The sequence below is a fragment of the Nannospalax galili genome, unplaced genomic scaffold (genome assembly GCF_000622305.1).
Source record: "Nannospalax galili isolate Female #2095 unplaced genomic scaffold, S.galili_v1.0 scaffold579, whole genome shotgun sequence".
In the NCBI taxonomy this organism is placed as follows: domain Eukaryota; kingdom Metazoa; phylum Chordata; class Mammalia; order Rodentia; family Spalacidae; genus Nannospalax; species Nannospalax galili.
Window position 1 is genome coordinate 927,853 of NW_008344599.1, and position 5,724 is coordinate 933,576.

The following is a 5,724-nucleotide window of genomic DNA, read 5'->3' on the forward strand; positions in this document are numbered from 1 at the left end:
CTGTATTGCCTTAAACACCCAAAAGGAAAGTATAAACAAAGATTAAAGGGGCCAATATAATTTTAAGAGTCCATTTGTATAGCTAAATGCTACATAACAAGAAACAATGCCAGATAGGAGATACTTTCTTTTGAGTTGCTGGCCAGGGTGGCCAAAGGGATTTCCATATAGTAACCCAGCATAGAACTGGGAAAATGAACAGCAGACCCCAATCTTATCCAAAGGAATATTGACAACTGATTACTGCTAGATGAGGAACAGCTGACCCTCCTAAAACAAAGACCTCTAGATAGGCTGACTAGATTCACCAGAAGGGCAAGTAGTGGGGAATGACTGGGGGTGCCGACAACACAGCCAACAGTAGCAGGGATATCAGAGTTTAAGTGGCCTAATGCGGGGGAGGGAGGCTATGGGAGGGTGCTACCTGGGAAGTGGGTGTATAAATAAATTTTAAAAAAAGAAAAAAAATTCTTCAAAGCATAAAAGTTTGCTCCTTAATAATTAGTAGATGTGAACAACATTACTTTTGAAATCTACCTGATGACTTTATATCCATGCTCAGATGCCAAGGAGCTCAGAAAGTAACTGTGACTAGTAATAATCAAATATGTAGAGATTAGAAACTCATATGCATCTTAATGTCAATTGTATTAAAAATAAATTTTTGTGTATGAAACTGTGTATCTTAATGAAATGGAGATCTTTTTTAAAGTTTAAAACCTTATTTAATTTTATGTTTTATAGGGTTTACACTGAGTACAATATTGTCTAACTGTATTAATTCAACTGTAAACCTAAAAATTTACAGCCAATTTTGAAAGAGATGCATCTTAGCTCTGGAAATTGTTATTGAATATGTCAATGCTGTTGTAATGAAATGCTTCTTCTAATTATATGGTTATTAAATGAATAATTTTTAAAAAAGAAAAAGAACTATGGAAATGCCATCACAAAATCCATTACTTTGTATACAAATTAAAAACAAACAAACAAAAAATCGTGCAAAGCTTTAATGCAGAACTCCTTTGTGATTCGAGACTCAACCCATCCTCATGCCCCAATCCAAGCAAGGAGCTTGGATTTATATAAAATAATTGTTTAAATTTCCTGTTTCTATACTTTAGTCCTTTTCATCTCGACCTGGTTCTTTGAAAAGATGGTAAGTAGTTATATGTGAAAATTTACAGATTATTCAGACGACTGGTTCAGGCTTTGATAGATGTATACCTGCCATGCATTAGCTGATTCTACCCCGAAGCAGTTTGGGTTATGCCCCCAATTTACAGACCATTTCTTTTCTCCATTGTGTCGAGGGGGTTCATTCAAAGGTTGGCGTCCTGCAGATGGAAGCTCGTGTCTTCTGCCTGGGTCAGAAGTATCACAATAGCACAAGCATTTATTCAGCACTGCTCTAGAAGACTCATTCATTTAGTCAAAACAGGCATTCATATTCATTATCCTGAATAAAAACCAGACTAAATGGGAACATTTCTAGCTTCTCAGACACTCTGCTAATTGCTATGTCTGCTATATAAAATGAAATGGCATGTATAGTGACTATTTAAAATAATTTGGAACATGAATATTTGAGGTTTAGTTCATTTCACAAAGGACAAAATTTAACCTTCTTTGCTCTCTTTTCTTTTGGCAATTATTTATAGATCCCTGCCATGTGTCAAATCTGGTAATAGATGAATCAAAGACTCTGCTTTTGAAGAGTTACCAGTAAAATCAGAAACATTCTACTAATATAATGTTATATGAGATCCCATTAAGTCCCATAAAAGCACTGTGATTTGTGAAATGGGGCCGGGTGAGGATGTTACTATGCTTATTTTATAGAAAAAATTTAGCTTAGAAACAAGTAATTATCCAAGACTAAAGGACTGGTCTTTAAAGTCCAGGGTTGGACCCCAGTACTTTGGATTCCAATTCTTTATTTTCTAGCTCTTTATTTTGCAAGTTGTTTTTTAAAAAAATACTTTATTATTTTATTTTATTTTTTATGAGGTCAGGAAAGGGTGTCAGATCTACTAGAACTGGAGTTTTGGGCAGTTGTTAGCTATCATGTAGGTGCTGGGAACCAAACCTGGGTCCTCTGCAAGAACAGCCAGTGCTCCTAACCACTGAGCCATCTCTCCAGCCCCCTATTTTGTAAGTTGTAACGTTACATGATGATGGCTGATTACATAGGAAAAATTACATAGGAAAATGTTTTTTTTTTTTTTTTTTTAGTAAATATTGTTCGTTTTACCTGAGTTCAATCTCCTGGGTCCACACAGTGGAAGTAGATAACTGACTCCTGCAAATTGTCCTCTGATCTCTGATGAACACTGTGGTGCATGCACTCGCACACATACACAATAAATAAATGACTAATAATATATATGCATATGCTTTCTCCAAGGTCCAAGTTAGTACATTAGATAGGACTAGAACTCAGATCTTCTGGAGTCTTTATCATTCCTTCCTCTGGTGAACTATGGTGAACAGAAGATGACCCACTGGATTCTAGAAGACAAGAAAGGCAGGAAAATACTGTCCAATGACTATTCATTTGTATAGTAATACTAGGTGCTTACTTTGGTCAGGTTTTCAGAAAGGCTTAGGGAATAAAGATGGTTAAAACAACAGTTTTGCCTTCAAGAAATTCCAAGTCTCATATAGAGGACAGATAGAAAGGTGCTTGCATCTCATTTGTAATTCAATGACTGGAATAAAATGTACATGAACTCATCCATCATATGGATGAGGCTAGCAGAGAACCTGGAATATAGTAGGTACTGAGATGTTTGTTATCTTACCTGCTTTCCTTTAACACCAGTGGCTTTTCTTAAAAAAAAAAACCAAAAAAACCAAAAAACAAAAACTTCCCTGCTTAAAATCACTCAGTAATTGAACATGCATTTAAAATACGTGTGACCCGGAGGTTTCTCTGACCTTGTGATGACAAGCCATGTGCCTCCTTCCCAAGCTCTGCAAAGAAGCCACCCCTCCTTCCCTCTTCCAGCAGACTACAGCTGCTTTCGGGGGAGGGGCTAAGGGTATAAAAGCTGGGAAAACCATGAGGCCGGTGTCTAGCCATTTTGTGAGGCTGTCCGGAACCACAGGATTTATATTTGGGTGTGGACTTTTGAACACAGCCGTGAATGGAGGGGAAGGGGACGCCCGCTTGTCTGTAAGTAAACCCGCACCCCAAGCTCAGTTAGCAAGTCCAATAAACTCATTAAGATTCTTCAACCCAGGGTTTGGAGAATTCTTTTCTCAGGTTGTTGCAAGGACTGTTTGGGGAGGGGATTGAATGCCACATGTGCCTCCCAGCAATGAATTTGACTTATGGTTGGCATAGCCGGCTGGATAAGACAAAACTGAGAATGAGTTTTGGAAGAGCATTGATGATGTCTCTGATTTGGGGAAAGAGACCAACAACTGAAGTAAAGTGGGGTGAGGGGAGAGTGTGGGCTGAGGAAATGTTAACCTGGTGGGTCATTCTCATAGGCTTGGTGGGGGTGGCTGCAGTGGCATGGTTAGTGCAGTGCACAGTGAGATATGTAACTAGGGTGAGGCCATCTAAACAGTCGAGGTCAATGGGAGAGACCCCAGGGTGGCAACCATCTTGTAGATGGTATGGGATGGGATGCCTGCTTGACCGGTGGGGGCCTCCACGTGAGTATGGAGAGGCCCTAAAAACAGCAGAAGGTCTGGAACAGATTCTGCAAGCTCTTGGAGTAGTGCACCAGAGACAGAAATGTTAAAAAGCAGCTGCAGAGATCATTTGGCCTCTGCTATTGATAGTAAGAAATCTGTCATAAGTGGAAACCTTAGCCAGAAGGGAAACTGAAGGTGTTAGAGAGGAATTAGAATGAGAGAGGGACATGAGGCTGGCCTCTTCGGTACTGGCCTCTGACCTTGCCAGTAAACTAGATAAGAGAAAAACTGAGGTGGAGGTGTTGGCATGCCATTTTTTACATCTAGGAGGTCAAAAGGGAAAAAAAAACCCAGATCAGAGTGATAATAAAAGGCCCATCCTGGGATCCTAAAACCTGGAACCCCTGGGAAGAGTTGGGTAGTGAGGAAGAAGGAAGTGACCTAGAGATAGTGAGAGATGCTCCTCGGTTCTGACCTTTAATTCAAAGAAAGGGAAAATCCAGGGTCCGATGCGCTGATGGAGGTCTAAACAATAGCCCGGTGAAGGAGACCATGGTAATCAGAGAATATTCAGCACCAGAACTATTAGAACTGGGAAAGACATTTAAACAAGCTATGAAGGAGCCTTTGGCCACCTGGCTTGTGAGGCTAAGGGACATGGGGGCAGATAGGATCATTTTAAGTTCTACAGAAGCAGCTCACTAGATTCATATCAAGTTGGGCCACAGAGGAGCCAACACGGGAAGGAGAATAGCCAAAGCAACTGGCATTCTGGTAAAATATGCTGACCTCCAACAGGCTGTCCAGGCCTGTGAGGCGTGTTCCTGGTTATGGCCCCGGAGGATGGATCCCATGATGGGACATGTGCACAAGGCATCTTCCCCTGTGAGAGACTGGCAAGTAGATTACATAGGGCCCCTGACAGTCATTGAAGGGTGTAAATATGCTCTCACTTGTGTGGACACTGCTACAGGCCTTATACAGGCCTTTCCTTGCAAGAGAGTGACAGGCAAGTCTACTATTAAGGGGCCTACTGAACTCAGTGTCATGTATGGGTGCCCAAGGTGAATTGATAGCAACAGAGGCACTCATTTCACAGGTACAGATGTGTAAGCTTGGGCTGAGGATAATCAGGTTCAATGGCATTTCCACCTTCCATACAACCCTATGGGAGTGGACAAAGGCCCTTCCAGAACCCATAAAGTTGTTAAATGAAAATCCCAGTACCAGTGGTGGGTTGCCTCCCTATGAGCAGTTAGTCAAAGGGACCCCAGAGGTCCCCCAAACTGTAAAGGTGATTGCCAATAATGTTGGTTGTACACCTGATGTAGATGGTAAGACCCTATTGCTGAAGACAGTGCATGATGTGGAGAGGGAGAAATCAAGCTTGGACTAAGTTGGAAACTCCCTGCCGCTGGATGGGTGACTTTCATAGTGCCAGAAGGTGCTATGCAGATGGCTGGGGGAGAATTGTCCCCCATTATCCTGTTCAATGAAGGACCCCACGTGCTGCACTATCAACATTCAAAATAAGCTGTTCCTGCTGGTGCAATAGTGTCTTGTCTAGTGTATGTACAACCAGCTAATTATCGATTGGACCTAATGCCTGCTCCTAGGGCTGGAAAACACATCCGATATTGTAAACTAGGCCACCCCCCTGTGGCAGGAGAGGTTATAGGCCCCAGTGGCGAAGCCACTGCGATTGTATTGTTAGATGGATGTGATGCACCTACTAAAGTAGCATCCAAGCATTTGGTTTAAGCCCATAAGCTATTATAGCAGTTACTGTTTACATGTTCTTCCTTCTTGCTGTTTGTGTTTTTATAGTAGATGGAATGCCAGTAAATTGAGCCATCAGCCCATGACAAACAGAGGATACAGAGACTTGAAGAGTCCAGTACCTTACTACAATGGGAGAAAGGTCACCCTACCCCTCTGAGGCTCAGGGATATTCAGGAAGAGGCAGGCAGAAAGTTTTGTAAGAGCCAGAGGAAGGGGTGGGGTGTGACCCAGATGTTCCTCTGACCCTGTGATGACAAGCCATGGACCTGCCTCCTTTCCAGCTCTGCAAAGAAG